General features: G+C 38.3%; 1 long non-coding RNA gene across 1 annotated transcript; it reads left to right on the forward strand.

Moving 5' to 3' along the window:
- Positions 1-351: 351 nt before the first annotated feature.
- On the forward strand, positions 352-4,160 carry LOC117197984 (uncharacterized). The gene is made up of 2 exons (XR_004478899.2): positions 352-508; positions 1,010-4,160. It is a non-coding gene; the product is annotated as an uncharacterized LOC117197984 (long non-coding RNA).
- The last annotated feature ends 7,077 nt before the right edge of the window (positions 4,161-11,237 follow it).

Consider the following 11,237-nt stretch of genomic DNA (forward strand, 5'->3'; position numbering starts at 1 on the left):
ATTCAGATGTGTATTCTTTTTGCTCTGGTCATTCAACAGACAGCACTCTGCAGTGGTTGGCTTCGATGTCACTTTGGTAATATAATTGTTTAGAGGAGAGAAGGTGGCTTTTATATATTGTTTACCATAAAAAATTCCATTTTAAGCACTAAGGAACTCTGAAAAAAATGGTTACAAAATGTGTTTACTTAAATATTGTGAAATGAGGATGGAAATTCGCAGTGCAGGGTGTTTGTCATCTGCTCATGACTAGCAGATGTCCGCCTCCCCCTCCTCCTTTGCAAGCTCAATGACTCACATTTTACAGGGTGTGCAAATTGAAATTTCGAAACTCTCCAGAGTAGAGGTGGCAGTGCCATAACTTGATGCAGGAGAAGTGTGCCAGCCAGATGACTTTGCCAGCCAGCATGCTGCCAAAGACTTCACAAAATGTCTCTCTTATTGGAAAGAAAAGCGTTTGGATGTCTCTCTGCACGTGTTCGACGCGCCATTTCTGAAAGGATACAAGGTATGCTTCAGGCTGTGGGTGAACCTGTGTGTATGAAAGGGAGCAGGTAGTCTGCCAGCCCAGAACTCGGTAGTAATTGCTCCTGCCAAGGTGAATCATGCAAGATAGACTCACCTGTTTTGGCTTGTCAGCTCTAGGATGGTGGCAAGTCAGCCTTCAGCCATCGATAGAACAAAGTCTGAGCTATTATCACATGCTCCAAAAATAGGAGGTTATAGTTTAGAAAGATATGTCATCTAAGTTCAAAGTTTTTTTTCTCTTTTGTTTAATTAAGAGGAACTCTGAGTCTGCTGCTTAACCAAAAAATGAGGGCTGTATTTTAGGCAATTCTATTTGTTTAAAAAAATAGAGTCCTGCGAGCCAGGAGGACTAACAGCAAAATTGACTTTTACCTGCAGATGTCACTTCCCTTCATGTGGTAACTAGTTACCAAAGATGCCCCCCTGAAATGAACTGCACCTCCTGGTATTCACACCTTTGTGTGGTCCCTTCCTTTTAAAGCCAAAGAAAGCTTTGCAGCTTCCACTTGGGTCTCCTGGAACACTCACTCTGGGAGAAGACAGCTGTCACGTAAGAAGCCTGACTACCCTGAGATCACTTTGCTTTGAGGAAGCTCAAGCTGCCACCTGAAGAGGCTGTGTGGAGAGAGAAATGCCTGATAAGCCCCTAGCTGTTTCAGGCATCTCAGCTGATAAGCCAGACATGTGACTAAGGAAGCCATCTTGGACATCCAGCTGAGGTGAGGCTTCTGATGACTCCATCCATCTGACTGTAACCACCCGAGAGAATGCAACATCACCTAACTGAGCTCAGTCAACCTATAGGACCATGAGAGATAATAATAATTTTTTTAAACTACTATATTTTAGTGTAGTTTGTTACACAGCAATAGATATAACCCAAACACTTCAGATTGAGAGAGAGAGATTGAGAGAGAGAGAGAGAGAGAGAGAGAGAGAGAGAGAGAGAGAGAAAGTTGAACATGAAATGCAATTGCACTAACCTGACTCCCTTCTTTTTTTCTCACCTCAGATAGTGTCTATGAGCAAATCTCATAATCTCTATTTTATTTTTTCTTTTTCACTTTTCAGATTTTTTAAAGTTTTTAAAATTGAAGTATAGCTAATTTAGAATGTTTTGTTAGTTTCAGGTGTACAGCAATGTGATTCAGTTATATAGGTTGTTGGAAGCACTTTTGATAAGGCCTGAACCTCCAATATTTTCTAAGGGAACTTAGACACTAGTGATGTGATGAACATGCAAGTGAAGACAGAAACAGAATGGCCTTAGGGGCTGCATCAGTTGGGGACATACTCTATGGAGCTATGAAGTAGGAGAGAACCTGGAAGTCATTCAATGCAACAGGAGAATTGTCAGCCCTTGGGGCCCCTTTCTTTGTTCATTATTGAGTACCTAGACATCTAAAATGTGTAAATAACTGGAAATGGACAAAAATGTCCAGACAGGTTATTTCGAGTAATGAAGAGATGATGTTATCAAAGAAGATTAAAGGTTCTAAATTAGGGGAGCCTAGCTGAACAATGGTTAAGGAATGGCAGCATATGAGGATGTCAGTGCCAAAGAGAAAGGTGTATCTTAGTCACTTGCAGCTTTGGGTTAGAGCCTATGAGGGAGGAGGAAGAAGGGGGACAGAGAGCAGTGGAGTCAAGACGAAGAGACAGGCTTAGGATGTATAAATAGTAGGATTTTTAGGTTAAAATCTCTTCAGTCAACCACAGCCATTGCAATTTAAGCAGGCAAATTTTGATATAGCAGAAAAAGTACCAACATGCCTATTGGGAGGTCTTTGTCCTGCTACCAACAGGCAGTATAGACTTGGCAAGTACCTTGCCTTCTCTGGGTCTCAGGAAGGCATGTTGTACTTATAAAAGACTCTACATAGTTTTATATCAATTATAATAAAATGAGCAGTAGCACTTTATGCAATCTAAGCTCCTTTTCAACTATAAAAACCTTATGGTTCTAAACTGTAGAAATAGGAGACAGTTTTAGAATTTAAAAATTAAGTAATTAGGCTTATAGGCTGGAGATACGTATAAAAAGCTTTGATTGAGATTTTGTGTAATACATAATGGAAAATGTTTAGGTAAGGGTAAGGATCTTTATTTTATTTCTTGATATATCCCAAGTACCTAGAACAATGCCAACATGTAGCAGATGCTAATAAACATATTTGTGGATTGACTGAATGAGCTATTCCTGGGAAATCAAGGACAAAAATGGCCTAAAAAGCAGACACATCAACTATAAGTCTGTCCTTATCTCTTATTTTTATGAAATTTTCTCACTTAGTTCTATTGCTTGGCAAACACTGATATACAAATTTCTAAACAATATTTAGTCTTGCTTCTCTTCTTTATTTTAAAGATAAATAGGGAGACATGTATTTTTCCAACTAATGTTAACTCACTAGTTTATAATTTTTTTATTTTTACATTTTTAATTAAGAAAAATCTCAAGCACATAAACAGAATACCCACCACCCCGATTCAGCAATTATCAACATTCTATGATTTTAGTTTTATTTATACCTCCATCATTTCTTACTCCCACTGGATTATATGTGATTATTTTTTAAAATAGATTTTCCTCCATCTAATAAAACAAAATTTAGCATTCTAGTTATCTTGTCCTAGTGTGCTCATTTATAGGTGTTTCAATTTCCCAATTTTTTAGTATATTACTGAGTTGCATAGAACTTCTTTAGGGTGCTATTTCTTCTGACTCTGGATTCAGTAAAATTGCAACCATTTTAGAAAAGCTCTCTGTGGATGAGCCCCCTTGTACACAGGGTTTCAGAGTTGTTCTGTTCAGATGTCTTGGTTACAAACATTAGAACTCACCATAGCTGGTTCAGCAGAAAACATATCTAACAGATTTGAGAAGGCTCAATAGACCCCCGGAGAGGATTAGAGACCCAGGCTTGAAGATATGTGGGCAGGAACAACACTCAAATGGCATTTCAGGATGGGGATCCAGAAAAGGATCCATCATTGCTGTCACTGGGCGCAGACACCACAGATTGCCCCATTGATCCCGGGCAATGGAAGCTGAACTGCTGTCATCGTTGTCCCTGAAAGCCATTGCCTCTGCCATCACCTTCAGAGAATGGTCTCCACCGTGTCTGCTTCCTCATGTTTGTCTCTTTTAAACTGAAATCTCATTAAGTGCACTTCATTGGCTGAGTCTATTCATTGGCTGAAGTGTTTATGCCCTAGCTTCCAGGAAGGCTGGGCGAGTGAGTTTCTGGATTCTAGGTTTGGAAAACCAGACTCATAAGGTGGGCCATTCCCCAAATTTAGATGTTCAAATGTTCTGGATGGCCACAAATTATGACATGTGTTTATTAAAGTATCTTTAAATCCAAAATGGTCTTTGAAGGAATTCCTAGACCGTATGAAAGGGATAATACAGTTGATTGACCTACATGCAAGAAACAATGTGTTCATTTCTTCTCGGAGAGGAGAGGGATCCTTATTCTTTTAGCTTTAAAAAAGCCTACCTGGGAAAAGAATCTACAAAAGAGGGGATATATGTATATGTATAACTGATTTACTTTGCTGTACACCTGAAACTAACACAACATTGTATATCAACTATACTCCAATAAAAAATTGTTTTTAAAAAGTCATATGCACTATCTTCTCTTGCTTTAATATCTTCTCTCTTCTGAATTCTCTCCAAAATCTTCAAACCTCTCAGCATTTCCTCCTCTTCACAGCTTGCCCCACTGTACCACCGTAGAGTTTTTCTAAGATAGTTTGTATTCTAAGCCATTCTTTGACAGAATATTTTCTTTACAATTTTCTTTCATTTAAAAAGTGCTTTCTAAAGTATATATGCTTCCTTTATAAGGAACAATACATCTCAAGAGCTATAAAAAGACGATGTTAACTCACATACACTAACTCACTCCCCAGGAATTTTACAATTACAGGCATGTTGAGATACTTTCTCTAAGTGAATGTAGTAAACCATCTACTTTCTATTTTAGAAAAAAAGAAAGAAAAAAGGCAGACCAAGGAGGTAAGATATTCACTCTTATAGACTTATGAAGATGCTGCAAACCATTTATAATTCATATCAAACCTCTTTAATTTGACCTACATCATCCATCATGTCCCTTTCTGTTACTTGCTGGAAGATCATACTCACTCTTTCAAATGAAATTTCGATAATAATTTTCCTTTAAAATGACAAAAAGGGCTTTACATTAGGTAAAGAAATACTGAAATGTGTTTATTATACATTATCCGGAATAATAAAATAAATATACCAAAATGTCACTCTAGAAAATGATTTTGTGTATCAGATAACTTATACTAGCCTTCCCTGAGGGATATAAACCATGAAGCTAGCACAGCACAAAAACATCTCTCTCCATAGTTAATTTTCTTCTCTGTATCACTAAAATACCAAACTCAGATACTTACATAATAATCACTAGTATAGTCATTTTAAATGTTTGAAGCATTTAAATTGTCCTCTCTTCCTTTAAGAAATATAATTTAATAGGCAATTCAGTGAAAATATACTACCCAAATGTTTGATGGCTTGAACTAAAATCAGCCTTTAGGCAAAGCTTGTTTTATATTGTTTAGATTTTTGAGGGGTCGCGTTCTTTTTTGTTTTGTATTTCATCATAGAATGCAAATGAAACATTTAAGAGATTGAGGCCAAACTGAATGTCAATGTGAAATATGAATAAGGTCAACTTTATTCTGATTAATCAGCTTCTGGACTTGACTAAAACACAGAGTTTCATGATAGAAAGGGTTTGAATATTTTGCAGTCTTTGTTACTAGTTTGAGGGAAAAAAGTATTAAAATATTATTCCCTTCCATAAAAATGTTAAATGCTTACTCTGAAACAAAGAAAAAATGAGATTTACAACCTCCAATAAGCACTGACAGAGGTAGGAAAGAAAAAAAGCAAGAATAATTTAAAATAAAGTTTGTATTAGTTTTCTATTGCTGTGGAACAAACCACCACAGATTTAGAAATTTAAAACAATATGCATTTATTATCTTACAGCTTCCATAAGTCAGGAGTCTGGTCACTACTCATCTGAGTCCTCTGCTCAGGGTCTCACAAGGCTACAATCAAGGTGTCAGCCAGGCTGTGTTGTCATTAGAGGCTTGACTGCGGAAGGACATCCTTCCAGGTTCCCTTAGGTTGTTGGAAGCAGTTATTTCCTTGTGACTGCAGAACTCATGGCAGCTTTCTTTTTCAAGCAAAAGAAAGGAGAGTGAAGAGCTAGTCTGCTCAGAGGCTTCTATATAAATTGGAAAGTAATCACAGGAAAGAGAGCTCATTATCTTTGCAATATTCTGTGGGTTAGAAGCAAGTCACCAGTTCTGCCTGCACTCAAGGGGAGGTGATTATACAGAGTGTGAACATGGGGCCATCTGAACATCATAAGAATTGTCTCGCCCACCATTTGAAACACAATTTAAACAAACGCCAATGAAATCCAAGGCAGACAGTTTACCAGAGGCAGTGCGTTTGATTCATATATTTGTTGGTATTTAACTATGAGATTAGTAACCACAAGACTCCCAGGTATTTCAAGGATTTAAAGGTAACCTGTTGAAAGACTCTTTTGGCTATGCAAAACCTAGCAGAGTACATTGCCCTGCTGTGGCCTTAGCCAGTTTTCAGCTTTGACCACAGACGAGCTTCATGAGTCCACCCTGTCCACGGTGTACAGGGTCTTATATAAGTATAGCAAGCACAGGCAATCGTGTCTGTGGCACCACGGATGAATTACCCCTACTCAAGTGAATAGGCATGGAGACCCTCGAGGGACCACAGGGTCTGGTTCAGCCACTGTGAGCACAGTCTTCCTTGAATGTCAGCAGTGAGTTTAGTCATCTCATGAGGAGAATCAAACAGAAGTGAGGTTAAACACCCTTCAGGTGAGAAAAAAATAATATGGTAAGTAGTAAAATATGGAAATGAAGGGCTACAGTTTCTCTTTTGAAAGCATACTTCGCTACAGTTCTTAAATTCAAATGCTGTAGCCTGTATGCATTCTCTTTAGCATGTGTCATGTACATAAACAGGATTATGGACCAAAACTAATGTGGGAACTGAGGATAATATACACGTTATATATTTTCCACCTTGTGGAAAGAAGAAATAAACTATACTCCTGTGTTAGTTTGGATTCTCTGAGAAGCAGATGCTGAAACAAAGTTAGGAGGGCAAAAGGTTTACTGGGGAGTAATATCCATGAGGAAACAGGATTTAGAAAGGAATGTTGCATCTGCCACAACTCCATATGGCCCACGGAGGTCACAGATCTGACCTTCAGTTAAAAAAATCAAGAATCTCTATGGCTTTCTAGTATCTGGCCCCTGTTTACAACAAGGAGGACTATTTCACAGAACCCCAGGGGCTGAGGCAAATTCTCAGAGGTTGTCCATCTCAATTCTTCATCTTTAGACAGGGATGCATTGAATCATCCTGATGGTGGGGGACTTTCCCATCTTTGAAAAGGCCCAGGTAAGTGGTTCTACAAATCTCTTGCTCAGCTAGTTCACTAAAAGGTTGTAGACATTTGAAAATTTCTAACTAAATCCACCAGATCTATCTCAGGTTAGGAGCAGGGCAGTATTTTCTGGTGGTTCCTTTTCTTTTGCTAGTCCTTCACATGTTAGGATTCACTATTATACTCTTCTTATTCTAAACACTTCTCCAAGGAGAACTCATCCACTACCATGGCTTCAACTTTTACCTGTATAGTAGTGGTTCTCAACTAGGGGCTATTTTGCTTTTCAGGGGACTTCTGGCAATGTCTGAAGAAATTTTTGTTGCTATAATTGGGGAGAAGCTACCAGTATTTAGAGGATAGAGACAATGGATGCTGTTAAATATCCTACAGTCCCCCACAACAAAGAATCATCCAGCAGAAATTCTCAACAGTGCCAAGGTTGACAAACCCTGCTGTATAGAGACAACTCCCATTCCAGATCTCCTACCCAGTTTTCACTCGCAAGCTCTACACGGCAAGATGAGGAATCTTTGACTTATTTTCTAAATAAAGTTAAAAGCAAGGCCGTCAGATAAAGAGGTGCAGGGGAGCAGAACTGACTAACCTCTCCATTAGATATAGGAGGCGGTCACAGTGCCTGCCTGGGCCCACAATACTTTTAGGGGTCCACGAAAATGTTTTAATTTTAATTTCTTTTGAAATCAGAAGGAAACAAATGACTATGGCAACAATGAATATATAATCATGAATCAACCTGGGATTATATTTGTCTTTATTCCAACTCAGTGGTAAAACATAATTTTTAGGTTTATTTTCTTAATAGAGGAAGAGTCTCATGAAGGCAAAAGTGTCTACGGGTCACAAAAATCATAATACAGTCGTTTTAGGGAGGAGAAGGAGGTGTAGGAAATGTGAAAAGTGGGTAAAGTGTGTAACATCCTTGTGGGCAGTGGGAAAACAGCTTTAGGGAAAAGAAAAACAGCTTTAGAGTTTTGGTAAGACTGCTGGGTGTTATTACATGTGCACTTGGGGTTGGTATTCACCAATTTATAGGCATACTAACCAGTGCTGTAATTCTCTAGTAAAGCTCAGCTGCATGGACATGGCACAAAGCAGGCAAGTGTTTGGGATTTTATAGCACTGGCCACTTGGAGTAAGGGAGAGAGAAGTAAAGGAGATCAGAGAATTTGCAAAAGAATTTATATAATTATGAACTGAGGGGGCTAAACTGAACAAAGAGTGAATAACAGAATGGAGCCTTTGGAACGAGATGGAAAAGTCAATGAATTAGAGATTCCAATCAGGTTGAAAAAAATTAACACATGTGTTCTGATTTGTGAGATTTTGGGAAGCCAGCATGTGTCCAAATATCTACTGCAGCATACGTCAAGAGCTAAAAAAGTTGACCATATAGATTAGTTACTCTGGGAGTTGCCAGAGTCATTTTGTCAATTTGTCAAACTTGCCAATTTCTCAGTTAAAATGCAGACATTATTAAGAAAGGAAAAAACTATATTCTTTTTGGTTAGCACCTTAGGTTATAGCTAGTTGTGATTAAGATCCAATAGGGAATAGGACCTTGAATGTGGGCCTAGGAAGCAGGCCAATTCAAACAAAGATCTATTTGCCAAAAATCAATTCAACTTGTAGAATGGCCAACACGACAAATTGCCAACTGCAGTATAATTGATTCACCAAAAAAATATTTCTGTTTACTAGTATAAAATTTGTAGCAATCTGTGTCGAATGAGACAGTTCACCAGCCACTGAAGATTTTCTAAAGTTTAATTTCAGTTAATATAGTTTAGCTTGGGTTTCACTTTTAATTTGCTGCAGCCATTTTACCACAGACATTTTACAGTAGATTTGTCAGTCTAACTCAGTTGAACCTCATTTTCTTGGGCGATTCACATTTCAGAAATTGAGCACTTTTCATCTGCTTATTGGGAGACAGTTTTCCAAGGCTCTCTCATGTTTCTGTACATCTTGTAAGCAAGATAACCATCTTGTAAGACAAGACTGTCTTTGTTCTGGACTGTCTTTTCAAGGTTATTTGTATAGTGAACGGTGTTTCCCTCCTAAGCAAAGGGCAAGAATGTTTACTTTCCATTTCAAAAGATTTGGGTTCCTAAGCTCAGAATTCTTCTCCTGTAATACAACCCACTGCCTGTGTGTGGGTATCACCTGGCCCTCTACCCATCACCTTGTGGGAATTGGGGCTCCAGGAACCTGCTCAAAAATGCTGATAATCTAGCTGCCGCTGTTTCTTTGAGTAATAAATTGCACTTCACTTCTGACCTAGGAATCTTGTGTCTTATACTGGCACCCATGAAACTGTGTCAGACTAAGTTTTTAGATTACGAGTGGAGTGAAATCTCAGACACTTCCTAGCTCTTGACACTGCCCAAAACATATACAAAATATTCATTTTTATCAAGCTAGTTTAAAAAGTCTGAATTAAAATAATTACAAAATACTAGGACCTGAATTTAAAATACGTTGGATGAGCAAATCCCTCTACCTTGGTTCTGAAATCCTTGGTATTTGAGATATGAGCAACAGTTGTAATTTGAAATACACAAGTAATTCTCAATTTAAAAGGTCATATATACAAAGTATTGAAAAATCTAGAATTCATTAAACTCTAGCTATCCATGATGAAAGGGAGGGGCAAAACAGCTGCAGAAAAACTAAAACTAGATTCAATATCTTTATATCAGTAACCTAAACTGCACAAAAATCTCCAAAAGCTGCTACAACAATTCCAGTCAATTTGAACTGCTATAAATGTTGTAAATGAATCAGATTTTTTAATAATTTGGAAAATTTCTTATTCACTGACTTGACCTAGGGGGAAAGGGAGGGGTCAGAGAACTTGGGGAGGTATGGGAGGCACCAAGGCAGATGTCCCCAACTGCATGGTTTAATCAAGAACACTAGCCTGTGGCCAAGGGAATTTTCATAGACAGATGAGAACTAGCCTCACTTGGCCTTTCTACCTGGAAATTGGTACAAAATAACTGTTCCATCCAATTAAAACAATCACATCTAGTAGAGGCTCTAGTGATTAGGAGCTAACATTTTGCTGATCTGGGTTCAAGACCTGGTTTTACAATTTTGCCTAATCTCTTGGCGCCTCAATTTCTACATCTTAAAAGCAGAGATAAGCATAACACTTGTTTCTCAAGGGTGTTGTGAGGATTAATTGAAATATGCATTTAAATTGCTTAGCATGAGAGCTGCCACACAGCAAGTGCTTAATAGCCTTAGTGTGAGATATTAGTAAAAATTAATTTTTTTGAATTGGAATTTCAAAGCATTTTTATCAAATATACTTATTTCCTTGCTTACTTTTGTGTTTTGGTAACTTTTTCTTTTAACATTTGGGGGAGAAAGACCCAAAGATTTAACACTGTCCAAAGGGCTAGATTAATATTGGGTGAGATTGATGTGTTTTAGAGAATGCAAATACTGCATACCACTTTAGATTCACAACAAGTGTGGTATTTTTAATCCATTTGCACTTAATTAATAAAGATATGGTGTTCTAAAAAGTATTTCATGTTCAAGCAGTTGTTTACCTCCTACTTTCTTTATAAGTTACCCTTTCCTCTTGGAGGCTTACTTTTTTTTGTTGTTGTTGTTGTTGTTTGTTGTTGTTTTTTTGCAGTACACGGGCCTCTCACTGTTGTGGCCTCTCCTGTTGCGGAGCACAGGCTCAGGACGCACAGGCTCAGTGGCCATGGCTCACGGGCACAGCCGCTCCGCGGCATGTGGGATCTTCCCGGACCGGGGCACGAACCCGCGTCCCCTGCATCGGCAGGCGGATTCTCAACCACTTGTGCCACCAGGGAAGCCCTGGAGGCTTACTTTTGGAAGTTGAGTGATATGGCAATTAATGTTTACCTAAAATAAGTCCACTTTCCTTTAAATACTTAGTGCTGCAGAGCCAGGTAAATAACGTGACTCAGTATCCCTAGAGGTAGAATTGTTGTCTTTATTGTCAAATAGACAACTTTTAGAAGGGAGAAGATTACCCTCAGGTGAATCCTGCTACCTTCTCCCGGCTGGAAATTGGTGAAAATTGGGGCAAGTCTGGGTACTGCTATTATTTCAATTACTACTGTTACTGGGTACAATTTATTGAGCGCCTGCTATGTGATAGGCACCTAACTTACATTTACTTATAATTTAGTTCTTGTAACAACCTTA

Source organism: Orcinus orca, chromosome X (genome assembly GCF_937001465.1).
Source record: "Orcinus orca chromosome X, mOrcOrc1.1, whole genome shotgun sequence".
NCBI lineage: Eukaryota > Metazoa > Chordata > Mammalia > Artiodactyla > Delphinidae > Orcinus > Orcinus orca.